This window comes from Lissotriton helveticus, chromosome 1_2, assembly GCF_964261635.1.
Source record: "Lissotriton helveticus chromosome 1_2, aLisHel1.1, whole genome shotgun sequence".
Taxonomy (NCBI): domain Eukaryota; kingdom Metazoa; phylum Chordata; class Amphibia; order Caudata; family Salamandridae; genus Lissotriton; species Lissotriton helveticus.
Genome location: NC_136058.1, coordinates 347,737,126 through 347,751,798, shown reverse-complemented (window position 1 = coordinate 347,751,798; position 14,673 = coordinate 347,737,126). Strand labels below are relative to the sequence as shown.

Below are 14,673 nucleotides of genomic sequence, written 5' to 3'. Positions count from 1 at the left end.
CCACAGTGCACTTGTGATCTTGTTCACGTGCGACTTTGAGCACCATTTAGAATGGACACAAAAGTTAATGTACTTAGATCCACGTTTTTCCAAAATGTAATCTCTCATTTCTTTAGAAGACAGGGGAAAGTAAGCGGAGGTGTGTAGAGGCAGTGAGGAGATGCAACGGCCCCTCGCGGTGGGATGCCTGGCTTTCACCTTGCGGATACCCTGCCGGGGTTATCTCACAGGGGAATACCAGGACGGGTTCCCTAAGCAAGCGCTTAGAAACCGCTTGGTGATTTGCGCTATATAAATTCCTGTACATTAACATTTACATTTACACCTGTAGAGAAGTACTTCTGAGTAGAAAATACAGTTTCTTTCAGGCAAAACACAGTCCTAGTCCCCTCTGCCTACCTACGATACTGGTGCGTGCGGTCAAGGGTGCACTGAGGCTAAATATCACCTAGAGAGACCGAAGGTTCCTGACCGCGTGGCCTAATGGATAAGGCGTCTGACTTCGAATCAGAAGATTGAGGGTTCGAGTCCCTTCGTGGTCGATTTTTGTTTTATTTGTTGGTTTGCTGCTACACTACATACATTTTATTAAATGTATACTCATGTCCGGCATTTCAACGTTTCTGTTCTTAAAGGCATGGAGGATGATTCTGAGAATTACGTGATTCTAACAATGGTCACAACATCTCTCTCTTAGAGAGGCTACCATATGTTTCAATTAATAAAATGGCTGCAAAGTTCTAAATCGTAACTTTGTATTACCTCTCGCTGCGCCCCTTCTGGTAGAGTCGGTCGCTGTGATAACTGCGTAGGTGCATTTTCTGTAGACATACCAATAGAGGCGTCATTCCCATTCTGCCTAGGCCCGGGCAGAAATGTTATTACGCCAGAGTCGTTGGAGTAATTTCGAAAATGTCGCATTGCTCTTTTATGATAACTACGCACTTGCTCTACGAGTAATTAAGAGTAATTTGGGGTGAAAACCCTGCCACAAAAGCACATTTAGGGAGCTCAAATGCCGCACGTTCTCACTATTCTTGTTCTGCTGCATTTAGCCTTGTTGTCTAGCACAAAATGCACACTTACGTCCATTTAGGTTGCCAGGGTGCATTTTGCGCTAAGAAAATAGAGCTAAATGCTGGTAGTAATTTGGGGAAAGATCCTACCCCAAAAGCACAATTAGCAAACGCACATGACTGCTCGCTATTCATGTTCTGTTGCATTTAGCGCTATTTCTCGATGCAAAATCCATCCTCGCGTCCACGTTAGAAGCAAGGGGTCATTTTTGCTTTACAAAATAGTGCTAAATGCAGAATTACCTTACTCGTGTAATTCAAGCGTAATCTCACAGAGCTCCTATGTAATTCAGCATGCTTATGCCAGCCGCGGCCGGTAGTGGGAGTACTGGCCGCCATATGTTTACTTACCTGTTAAACTCCGTAATCCATACATTACTACCCCCCACCCAGCCCCTTCCCCTCCCCACATCACAGCCCGGCCGGTACTTCCACTACCGGCCGCAGCTGGCTTATGCTACGCTGAATTACGTGAGTTACGCCCACCCATAATTCTGCCCTATATTTTAGGAAGAAAAACTCCTCTGAAAAACCCATCACTTCGGCTCTGCACATAGTGAACCTCATTGCAGCGCTGTATGCAGCATCTGTCCACAAAGCACTATTTAGAGTCAGACTCACTCACTGCTGCACTGCATAGAGTCATGCTCACTGCAGGACTGAGCAACTGCCCGCGTTACCATCAGTGTCACCGTGACTGCCACTGTATGACTGCAGGGAGGCGCCATCGGCTACCACTGGCACTGGGGCCCCGCTGTGAGGGGCTCTCTATAGACACCAGTTGGCTGCCTGCTTACTCACAGCTAACAAATCAATAAGCATTGGCAAAGTCCATAGGTGTGTATTTAATGTGCTAAAACAGCATTAACATAATAGTGCAAAATACACTAGGTGCCAGTAGCTGCGACCAGTGACTGCTGTAGTTTCTAAGTAGTCCCTTCTGCAGTTCAATACGAGCACTTGAGTGCATTCAAGTGGAGGTGGAAGGATACACAGAAACGACAAATGGCATTAGCTCAGAAGTCAGTACCACACAAGACGTGACTGACACAGCCTACAGCCAATGGATGAACGAGGCTGTACCTACGTAAAATGTAACAATGTAACAATGATGACAGTAGCTCACAGATGTACTCTAAGGAAATTGTCTACTAGAAATATTGATTAAAAAAAGACAAATTCTAAAGGCAATGGATGGACGAGGCTGTTATAAGGAGCCCAGTTTTTTAGAGGGATTGAGCCAAAGCCTACTCTATGGATGTTGTTAGTAATCGGTCTGTTTTGACTGAACTCACACCCAGAGGCACATGCTTGCCTGGACTATGGATCAAAGAACACAAACATTACAAAAAACAGTACCCTGATTTTGCAGGGGAAAGTGGGGGTAGAGTCTATTACTATTTAGAATACCCTTTATCAGCTGTTTTTTTTATTTTTAAAATAGGTTTATTTCCAGCGTAAAAACATATAAACCATCCAATTATAAAGTGTTCAACATTAAAAACACAGTTCGGCTTACTCCACATCTTCCATAAAATACATTAAACCCTCCGTCACTTCACTGTGGACCTTTCCGTCAATCGGACTCTTCCAAACACACATCACTACACTCTTGGTGACAATCTACAACTTTTGTATAATTGTGTAAAATGATAACACCTTGCTAATTTTAGTCCTGGACAGGTAGAACATGGGGCCATATTATCAAGAAAGGGCGATACATTATCGCCGCTTTTATCGGCAGGAAACTGCAGCTAAATCGGCGATAATGTGCTTGAGTATATGCCCTTGTGAATTCCCATAGAAGCCCAGGTTCTGGTGTTTCCTGCCGATAAAAGCGGCGATAATGTATCGCCCTTTCTTGATAATATGGCCCATACTTTTTTTTTCAGCCCAGAAGCACACGGCTGTGCAGGACTGCATTTATGCCGCCTATTTCCGCCATTTGCATCTTCACAAAGCGCTATAGAATCTGATTGCTCTTTCTAGCTCAGGGGTTCTTGTTTTTCAGTCAATCAGTAGATTTGCAGAGCGCTTCTTGTCACCCGTGAGGGTTTCCAGGCGCTGGCAGGGTCCAAAGTGGCCTCTTGATATTCTATTTCATTGCCTCTCACATTGTCTACACGTGAGTCTTTTTGGACAGGGTCTGGTAAGGTTGCATCACACCTTCCCTCTACTAAAACCACGTTGTACCCTGTCCCACTGTCCAGAAGAGGAATTTTCTCAATTTAAACTCGAGTATAATGAACATGCGATGCTGTTCAGGTCCAGAGGATTCTCCCACTGCCCCTGGACTCCTACAAACCCTCGAAGACACGTTTGTAGAGTGGAGAATAGTTGATTTTACCGCCAGCTTCATGTGTAACAAACTGCGCACCTTTTTTACTTCATCCTGGGCTCTATTTTGGAGGCATCGCCTGTAGACCTTCACCTGTGTCATTTCTAAATGTCTTGCCCCCCAAAAATGCAATAAGTATATACATAATTGATTTTTAATTTCTGATCCCACATTCTCCTCGCTTGTCAGATCTATAATTTTCTGATTCAATTGCTGCTTGTGTAGATTGTTTTCGTCATTTCCTGTAAATCTTCGGGGTCACTTAGCTGAGATCAACGTCCCCCAATATCTTAGATATCTGAAGCTTCCACAAACCATCAGAATAAACACATACCAGGCCCCTTCTGTGAATACTGTTGGTGTGAGACATGAAAGGTGCCTTCCTTCATACCAGTAAAAAGCGACTTTACCCCGTTGTCTTGGTCTGAGCGGTGCCTTCTTTCGATGAGTGATGGTGGATCAAGGACAAACCTCGAGGCGCTTCTGGGAGGAAGATGTGGCCAGCGGCGCCTGCTGTGCAAGTGTCTTTCACTTCATCACTTGCAAGAGCAGGAAGGGGGGGTGGAGATCAGTTAGGTTTATACGCGGTGGTTTCTGGGTACTGTGACTAAGGTATCAACACACAGAGTGAAGAAAGTGGAAATAAAATAAAATCAAATGTGTAAACCATATGTATTACAAAAAAATGCAACAGTAAAATGAGATCTTCCCATACCGGGAGTCGAACCCGGGCCGCCTGGGTGAAAACCAGGAATCCTAACCGCTAGACCATATGGGAGGTGTGGAACATTCTGCAGGGTTCAGTTTATTTGTAGTGTAGAAGCCTGTATCCTCTGGTAGTGCGTACATCAGTGTTGAGTACATCCTGAGTTTCTAGATAAAAAGAAGAGAAAGAAATGAAGATGCAGACCCAGCTGGTCTGAGTCAGGGTGTGTGGGAGGAGGTTGGTAATTTCCGCTCTGTACAGGAATCAAACACACACAGACTACTGCAGGAACACGGGGCTTGGAGGAAGGAAACAGCAGCAGACACCACAGAGAGGGTCAGCGAGGGAGGAATCTACACAGAGGCGACGAGAATACAAACCACCCAGGCTGAAAGAAGAACAAGACTGGCAGAGAAAAGGATGAGAAAAACACACGCTCAGTCTGAAAGAATAGAAACAAAACGGGTAAACAGAGAAGACGAGAAAACAAACCACCGAGGCTGAAACGAAGAATAAGACTGGCCAAGATGATTGAGAAAAACACACACTTAGTACGAAAGAACAGACACAAAACGGATACACAGGAGATCCGAAGTCAACAAACTGCCCTTGTGATCTTGAAATACTTCATACTACAAGGACTGTTTAATCTCTCGGTCCTCATGGAAGCGAAGGAAAATAAGCGACGGTGTGAAGCGGACACACATGGCGCCTACAAGCCAGTACTTGTGAGTAGAAGGTGCGCGCTCTCTCCAGTGCACGCCCAGAGTCCTCTCCGTGCTCGGCTCACAGGGGCCAGGGATGCTTCGAGCGGGGTCAGCAGCACATACAGATGTTTACCACAGTGACCGCGTGGCCTAATGGATAAGGCGTCTGACTTCGAATCAGAAGATTGAGGGTTCGAGTCCCTTCGTGGTCGAGGTTCTTTTTCAGCACTGATAGAAATCACATTTCATGAAATCTGCAATCCTGCCGCGCATTTAAAAGTTTTTGTTTTTAAATCTATGCTGGATGCTGCTTAAGAGGTGATTCTAACAAATGCAGACAAAACGCCCACTTAATACATAAACTTCCTGCAAATTCCTAAATGGAAACTCTTTTTCACAACACTGCAGTGTCACTCGCTAAAGCACTATACAGCGTCCCTCAATAAAGCACTGCACAGAGTGGCTTTTACTAAAGCACCGCACTGTGTCCCTCATTAAATCATTGCACAGTGTCCCTCACTAAAGCACTGCAGAGTCCCTCACTAAAGCACTGCAGAGTCCCTCACTAACATAGCTGCCAAGGTTTCAGATTGCTATGTGTGACATTTTCATAATTTCAGGATAATTATGAGTGACATTTCAAAGATTATGAGTGACACTTTCTTGCGAGCAAAGAATCGAGCAATTAAGATGAGGGAAACGTATAAATATCAGAAATTAGACCTATTTGAGCAATGAGAAACTCTAAGTAAAGATTTTAAAACTGCTGCAAACAATCTAAAAACTGCTTAACAATCTTAAAACTGCTGCAAACGCCTGCCTGGGTGACTCATAATTATAATGAAATTATCAAAATGTCACACATCAGCTTGATTGCTATGAAAGAGGACGGGCATCTCCTGTTCTTGACACCGAGTGTTCTTCACTTACACATTTCATAAAAGTGATAGGAAGTATGTGTTTTATTCTATTGCTTTTTAATTGTTTCTCTTGTAAAATGCTGATCATATAATAAACTTGTGAATTTGAGATGGCATACTGTATTGACAAATAAAGATAAAAAGGCGGAAAAATGCAAATTAGTCAAAAATACAAGATAAAGAGCACGGTGAAACAAGGATAATAAAACAAATTTAAAGTGGTGGTTGTTGTACATGACGAGATCACTTTGAGTGAGGTGAACAACTGAGTCAGTAAGGTAGGCACTGCTGCGCCAACCTTATTCATAAACGAATGCAGTAAGCTGGAATATAAGGCTTGTTAAGTAACTATTAAAACCAGCCTCAGATGTGACCACTAGAAGACAAATAAAAAGCAGACGTCTAGAAAGCAGTTCACATGATGGCTTCGCTAAGAATTAACAGCAAAAAGAGCAACGAATTGTGTTTATCTGCAGAACCACATGACTATACAACAGGATGTGAGAGGCCCTAACACAAAGCTCAGCTGCCTCGGGCCTTTAAATTAATTAGTCAATTGACTCGCGGACTAACTGGCCGCCGAAGTCAGTAGTGGCATGGAAGCATGATTTCTGGGCAAGCCTCGGGAGAGGCTGTGACTGAGACGCACACAGCGATCACAGCCAGGCAGGCTGTGTACTTTAAAATGTCATCCATAAAGTGAGCAGCCACAGTGCGATGGTCCGGCGCACCGAAGCTTCACAGTTAACTTGTTTGCACCGTGAAGAGATCAGCGCGTACTCTGCTATAGCAAACAAAACTGTTTTATGTCATTTTAGAAAGAGACTTACTGCATTTATAGTTTGCCATTGGTTTCAGAACAAGCTTCCAAGGCTCACCCTTCAGCAGAGCCTTCATATTCTCTCCCTACGCAGTCAAGACAGTCCGCCTAGGTGGTTGCTCTCCGATCTCACTGGAAAGTCCACTGTCTGAACAGATATCGACTTTACCAGTTCGATACTGTCAGCGCTTATGACGTTTCGCTGGTTAATGCGAGACAATATCTTCCCAACAGCTTTCTTTCTTGCTTGCATTCTGTTATTGCAGACCGCAAACCAGCAAGCGCGAAGCCGTGCCTTTCCTCATACTTCCCGCTTCCTGTCAGCAGGAAGTGACGTCCCCCACAGCGCAATTAGCAACAACCTGAAGCTACCTTAAATCATGACTGCAGGCTGCCATTCAGCCACGCCGCCACGGGCAATCTGATCTCAATGTATGGTATGTGCTGTCTGGCATTGTAGTACAGTTGTTACTTTCTGTGTGAGACTGCCTTCGCTCCGGTGCCAGAGCCAACACCTACGGGAGCACAGTTCACGCAGTGCACCAGCCACGGGCAGTACTCGGCTCTGCATTGGCGCTATCAGATGAAAGCTGAGTCGACAACACAGATATGCGTGACAATGCATTTCAGTGCGGTAATGCGGATTACCCCACTGAAATGCGTTAGAATCACGCCCGTTGCGTGATACTTGGCAGGACTGCACTAAAGCACCGCACTGTGTTCCGGACTAAAGAACTGCACAGTGTCTGTCACTGAAGCACTACAGAGATTCCCTCACTAACCACTGCACGGTGTCTCACACTAAATCATTGCACGGTGTCCCTCACTAAATCATTGCACGGTGTCCCTCACTAAATCCTTGCGCGATGTAATATAGTTGACAGTCTAGTAGTTGGGATGGGAGGAGCTAGGTGGGCTGAGGGAAGAGGAGGAGTCAGGACAGGATGAGGGCAGTTAGAGTAGGGACAGGAGACAGGTTGGATGTACTAAAATAAAGCTCCAAGTTATATAGCAATAAGTGTCTGTGTTTATTGTAGCAGGATGCTACAACTGGCGACGAAGGTGGGATTGCACTGACTGCAGCCCACAGGATCACAGAAAGGCACCCTGTCTCCTGCAGCGTCGAGGGAAGAGCTCCGCTGCCGAGTAAAGCTAAGGCCTGGTGTTTGTGGCCGAGAGCAAGTGACTGCGACCCTAGAGAAGCCAGGGAACCCCGAAGAAATCCCGACCTGCGAGCGCTGAAACGCTCGGTCAAAGAAACCCTTGAGCGCTGAATGCGCGAGTCCCGCCGGGTGTGTGGGTGACCCAGCAACCGTGAAGAGACACGAGTCGGGAGCCCAATGTGGAAAAGTAAATTTTGCCATGTTCTGTGTCCCTACGCGTCCTCCATCATATGTTATGTGTGCATGATTAATATGCATATGTATTCCCCATGTTCGATTAATGACGCAATTATAGCTGTGTCCATCTCTAGTATGCCAGTTTCCAGTTCTCGTGAATACTACGAATATCAGGCCTATTTAAAGTTACGTTGCCACGTTTCTCAGTGTGCACGTTATTCCATTGTAAAGTCCCCGTTTCTAGGCCTCAAAAGGGCCCGGACACCAGATTCAGCTCCTGTCTCCTGAGCTTCGCTGAGGAGCGATATAGCCCCCACCTGTATCCCTGACCCTTCACTTACTTCCTGCCTCACAGTGCCCGGTTCAGCCTGGCTCTGCCTCTGAGTCTGCCAAGAGTATGTTATGATTCTAGTTATCAGTCCAGTCCTCCTTCTCTGCATTCCTAAGCTACTGAACCGCATCAATAGTTTCCGTCATTGTCTAGCCTTTACGTCTCCATGTAAGAGAAATACTGTATTTAATGGTCATTTAATATTCTTCATCACGCACTACATGTAGAATAATGCATGCTCCAGTCTTAGAATCAAGTTAGCCTTTCCCCTCCTGACTTCTAGTTTATATCAACATGTTCTCTAAACATCAGATACTAGATACTGTTTAGGTACATGTCGCCCTGACTCTCCAGACTTCAGTCTCTGCTCCTAGCACAGAGTTCGTAGCCCCCAGCTTCTTCTAGTAACACGTCATTGCCAGTTTGCGCGCACCATCAGGTTAGAGGTCCCGGCTCCTTAGGTAGCCCCCTCCATGTTTCCGCCCTATTCATGACATATTCTGTCACGTTTGCATCACATGTCTATGAATACGCCCCTGTTACACCCACTTTTCACCCTTATCTTTCGCGACTGCTACGCGTCACACCCTTTGCTCCACCCACTGCTCCGCCTATCATATGTACTGTAATGCAACTGTTTTACTATATATACTTGTGTATTGTTATTAAATGCTAGCGCGCTCATCCCGGATCCTGCCCGGCAGCTGTCGGGGCCCCCCTGTCAGGCCCTGCCATCCTACTCCTGTGCAGGTTGTCCTGTTCCTGTCCTTTATGCTGTAATAAACCTGCAAAACTCCTACTACCTCGAATCTTGACTCTTATTTATTGAGCTATCTGTTATTCATTTATCCATTCAAAAATAGAGGTATTATTTATTTATTTACCACATAATGGCGCCCGAACAGGGGCTTGCCCTTTCCCCACGCGCCGGTGAAGCCACGCCGGCCCCCTGACCCTCTGCAGCCGTGACGGAACCATACCGTGCACGTGCAGATATTTCTGCTTCAAGTATCCCTCAGGCCCACGGAGGAGACGGAGGTGGCGGTCCAGCATCCAGACGAGGCGGTGGAGGAACGCGGCGAGTCCCGACCAGAGCCCAAGCCGAGAGTCCAAGGTCCGAGGTATCCGGAGGCCCACCTGTAACAGAAGTTCGAAGTTCGTCCGTCCGGCGTCGAAGCAGTCCAGTCTAGTCCGAGGCCTTCCGTTCTTGCTGCCCGGTGAGTACCGTTGCTGGGGTAGTATCTAGACAGGGTCAATCTAAATTGTCTCTGGTCCGATGGGTCTGGGTACGCAGATCTGAAACGAAGTGTTCACCTAGGTGGATACGGGTCTTGATGCGTCCCTTTATGGGACCGGTATGTTCCGTGCTGTTTCAGCAGCGCATCCAGTAATTCTAGTCTGTTCCGTTCTCGAGAAATTCATGTGTTTCTGTTCTCAGTGTTCCAGGTAGTATTCTGTCCGAACTGTTGCTTCATAATGTTATTCAATGTATTTTCAATGTCGTGGTATGCCTGAATTGTTTTCTCAATTGTTATTGTTCCTCGTGTATTGTACTGTGTTCAGATTCAAGTTTGCAATGTCCCTCTTTTCGAGATTACGTCAGTTAAAAACTAGAAAGGGTCTGTTAGAAGAAGCAGTTCCTGTCCCGCCTAGGGACAGTCCAGGTCATTTTATGTATCAAAAGCATGGCATAAGTGCCATACTATATCTAGATTTATGGGTAGAGTATACCAAACAGTTAGAAGAAAAGTATAGATGGCCCGTATCGGGTACATGGGATGCCGAGTGCATCATGAGAGTAGAAGAAGCATTATGGAAAAAGAAAGCCAGACGGTCACAGAAAGATGCCATCGAGTTATGGCGCAAAGAATCTCATAAAAGAACCGAAAAAGAAATCAGAAAGTCAGAACTAAGTAGAGAATCCTTGGAACGAGCCCAGGAAAGGGAACTAATCGAGATAGGTGAACGAGTTAAAACAGAACAGTCAGACAGACAGAGGCATGCCCTCATCAAGGGTATGTATCCTCTTCTTGCCGAGGGCTTGCCAAAAGCAACCCCGGAGGCATCCAGTAATTTTCCGCCACCACTAGTTCCGACTAAGCTACGTCACAAACCGACCGCAGCTGATATTTTAATTTCGTCCTATTTGGACGACACAGTCCCAGAATATGCAAATCCCGCTCCGCCAGTCCCTGTAAATCAGGCACTTCCTGCTCCTCCAGACACCGGGGCACCCCTTGGAGTACCTGTTACGGTACCCCCGGTCCAGCCCGCCATAAAAGTCCAGCCTGCATTTCCATTTCCCACTCTGCCAGGACGAAGAGCATCAGTAGACGACTCTAGTTTAGGGGCCGCAGGGGGAGGTCCTCCAGGAACCCCGCCGCCACACAAGCGTTTAACGTTAGTCGAATTACATGCACAAGCGTCACAGCGTACGCCCAGACATCAGTCTGTTGCAGAAATAAGAAAAGCCCTTACCGAATGTGGCTATGATCCAGTCCCAGGCGAGGATAATATGGTTTTATATTCATTACGCGTGAGAAAGGTGACCGAGTATCTAGTCACCCTACCAGATATGAAAGAAGATCTAGACAGAATATATCGTTTCATCCGTACAGGGGATGATCCAGAAAGTATTAGTGAAGTCATGTCTCAAAGGAAAGCTGAGATCCAGCTCATGTTATTAAAGTTCCTGATTAATTGTCTAATAAGAGAACAAGATTCCCCGACTAAAGATCAGGCCGAAATGAAAATCCTGACAAGGTGGAGTGATAATATAGCCGAGGGTAAGCACAAAACTATCAGTAGTATAGAGAGTATGTACAAGAAAATCCGTAAAGAAATAATAAAGTTACACGAACAACGTAAAGCAGCACAAGTAAACGAGAAAGAAAATGACTCTTCTACTGAAGAGGTAGAGGACGAGAATCCCGCCAGAATAGCGTATGTAGGAAAATCTAGATTTCCAGATCGCCATTTGCGCCTAGAACACAAGTCAGTTTTACATCATCCAGCACCAGAACAAGGTTCTCTGGAACAAGTATTTCAAACTACCGATCACATTCTGAAATCACGAATCGGTTATAACGAGTTAAGTACTATGCATGAACAAGAACTAGTCCGATCAGCAGTCCGATGGATTACTGATTCTACCACTTTTCCAGACGAAATAGTGGCACAAATGTTTCTGAAATTGCCCCCAGCCGAGCAACGACTGGCGGGTATGTATATGATCCAGCACCTCATTACATTGTATGAGGGTCAACATTCTGATCCAGGTCCGTTACATGATGTCCTGAACGAGTTACTCCAGTATAAATGGAAAGGTTTAGGTACCGATTTAATTAGTGTCATTCTAGAACAGCGCCACAAATACAGAACGTTTTTGAACCCGCATTTTGTTCATGTCTCACCCCCAGAAAGTAAACCCTTTTACATAGACAGACAGAATCCGTTACGAGAAGTGCATCCAGTTAAGACAGAGGGTGGTGAAATGCAACGAGTGTTTGTTTACACCCCTATCACAAAGATGGAACTCTTAGAGATGAAAAAATTAATTCCCTGTCATGATAAAGATCCAGCAGGGTTCCACCGAGAATTAAAAGACATGCTCCGTATGGGAGAATACACGTATCCAGATATTATTAAAATGTTAAAGGTCCTGTTGCCCGCAGGGGTATATGAGAAACTCAAAGAAAAAGAATGGGAGGTGGGAGAGAAAAAGATCGATTGGGCAGTTCTAGAAGCTGAAGACAAGGCACGAGTACCAGGTACCGGTCTTGGAGATAAATGTAAAGAATTACCTGAACTGTTAATACAAGTTTTGCCCAGACTATTAGCAACTAAAAAGGAAGACTGGGATGCAATCTCAGCATGTAAACAGAAACAAGACGAAGACACTAGTGATTTTTACTCTAGATTTGAAAAATGTTTTATTATCAACAGTGGCCTCAAGACAAGTAGCGAGTCATACCCTCATCTTTTTGTTACTAAACTAGTCGAGAATTCAAGTCCACAAGTTAAGAATCGAGTTTTGAAAATCGAAAGTACCTGGCAAGCTAATACCCCGTCCCAGATGTTACAGATGCTTCAATATCACCAGAATAGAATCAGAGAAGAGCAAGATCATGAGAGAAAGCGTATGAAAGACACGAAAATGAAAGTACTAGTTGCACAATCTGTTCCTCAAGACAGTCAGAAGAGGGGATCAAATCAAGCCAGTCATCCTGCAGCTCCCGTTAAAGGGAACTGCAATTATTGTAAACAGCCAGGTCATTTTATAAACGAGTGTGCAGTTCTGAAACACAACATAGCTACCGGTAAGACTAAAGAAAGACCACGTCCGCCTAGACAAGAGCAAGTTTCACAGACTTCTCAGCCACAGAATGCACAACAGACAGTTACTGTACCGCAGCCCATCGCTGCAACACAGCATGTTACACAGCAGATGTACCAGTATGCTCAGTCAGAGTATCCAGAGTATCAACCATATTCATGAAACAGCCTGGAGAGGGAGGTAGGCTTGCCTCTCATCGAGATACCTGTAGATCAAGAAGGTCCCTATGTCCACAGTCAAGTACTAGGGAAGGACAGAAAGTTTCTGATTGATACAGGGGCAAGTAGGACCACCATCAGCCACGCCGAAGTTCCAGGGGCTCCGCTCTCAGGCTCTAGAAATGTTTCCCTTGGATTTTCAGGAAAGCCTATCGTAAATGAAATATCAAAGCCAGTTACCCTAGAAGTAGGTCCACTGTCCCGCACTACTGATCTGTTACTTACTAAGTCATGTCCAGAAAATCTATTAGGCATTAAGACACTGAAAGAATTAGGTGCAGTTATATGCTGTTCCCCAGAGGGAATACGATTGTTCCTACGTGACTTCAAGGGTCACTATGTATTACGAGATTTTGATCCAAGATTGTCTAATGTTCCGCAGCATCTATGGGCGCAAGGTCCAACTGATGTTGGTTATATGCAAATCACACCCCATCGTGTGACTCTCAAGCCAGGTGTAGTGTTACCACGAATCAGACAGTACAGATTGCCACCTGAGGCTGTAACAGCCTTATCCAAAATTATTGACGAGCTCATGGCTCAAGGAGTAGTTGTAGAAACTGACTCCAATGTATGTAATTCTCCGATCATTCCAGTCATGAAACGTACTGATCCAAATGCACCCCCAGTATATCGATTAGTGATTGATCTCCGAGAGCTTAACAAATGTATTATTCCTCAGTACCCAGTTGTCCCAGATATCTCTTCCCTATTGATAGCCATTGATTCCGAAGCCTCATTTTTTACGGTCATAGACCTCAAGAATGCGTTTTTCAGTGTCCCCATTCATCCAGACAGCCAGTTTCTTTTCGGATTTTGTTTAAATGGAAGGAGCTATATGTTCACACGCGCTCCTCAAGGTTTCACAGAAAGTCCTAGTATTTACAGTCAAGCACTCAAGAGACAACTAGACAACATTCACATGCCAACTGACACTGCCCTGCTCCAGTATGTCGATGATCTACTGATCACAGCCCGTTCTGAACGTGCTTGCGAGCGAGCCTCACTTACAGTCTTGTATTTCCTAGCCGAGATGGGACACAAGGTGTCCCCTTCTAAGCTTCAATTCTGTGTCCAGCAAGTGGTCTACTTGGGACACTTACTGTCCAAGAGGGGTAGGCAGTTGACACCAGACCGTATCCAGTTAATAGCGAGTCTTCCTCAGCCCAAGACCCAGAAGGAGGTACGTGCTTTTATCGGCCTTACTTCTTATTGCAGACAATGGATTCCTCAGTATGCATTTCTAGCCAAGCCACTGATACAGTTAACAACACAGGAGGCAGCCGTATCGACTGTTCTCCCTTGGACATCTGAACATACACTTAGTTTCAATGAGTTAAAGAAAGCTTTATGCCAAGCTCCAGTTCTAGCTACACCAAACTACAGTAAGCCTTTTATACTTTTCGTCACAGAACGCGAAGGTACAGCATTATCTGTTCTCACACAAGATCAAGCAGGACAATACAAGCCATGTGCTTATTTTTCGAGCACATTAGATCCTGTAGCCCAGGCTCTGCCTGCGTGCCTCAAGTCAGTTGCAGCCACAGCACTAGCTATCAGACAAAGTGATTCCATAGTCTTAGGACATTCCTTGACAGTACAAGTCCCACACTCTGTGGAAGTTCTTTTAAACCGAACACAGACTCAGCACTTGACAATTGCACGTTTAACAGGTTATGAATTGACACTGTTCCAGCCACACATAGAAATCAGACGCTGCAACGTCCTAAACCCTGCTACATTGTTACCATCAGTTACTTTGAATCCTGCCACACACGACTGTGTGGAAGTAGTTAACATCATGACAAAGCCAAGACAAGATCTGACAGATATTCCATTACCAGATCCCGACCTGACACTTTATGTGGATGGTTCATGTAT

The 14,673-nt window shown here is 45.3% G+C and overlaps 3 non-coding genes across 3 annotated transcripts; 2 read left to right on the top strand and 1 right to left on the bottom strand.

The window, feature by feature from the left end:
• The first annotated feature begins 469 nt into the window (after nucleotides 1–469).
• Nucleotides 470–542, top strand: TRNAR-UCG (transfer RNA arginine (anticodon UCG)). The gene has a single exon. It is a non-coding gene; the product is annotated as a tRNA-Arg (tRNA).
• A 3,578-nt stretch (nucleotides 543–4,120) lies between these two features.
• TRNAE-UUC (transfer RNA glutamic acid (anticodon UUC)) lies at nucleotides 4,121–4,192 on the bottom strand. The gene has a single exon. It is a non-coding gene; the product is annotated as a tRNA-Glu (tRNA).
• A 774-nt stretch (nucleotides 4,193–4,966) lies between these two features.
• On the top strand, nucleotides 4,967–5,039 carry TRNAR-UCG (transfer RNA arginine (anticodon UCG)). The gene has a single exon. It is a non-coding gene; the product is annotated as a tRNA-Arg (tRNA).
• Nucleotides 5,040–14,673: the final 9,634 nt, after the last annotated feature.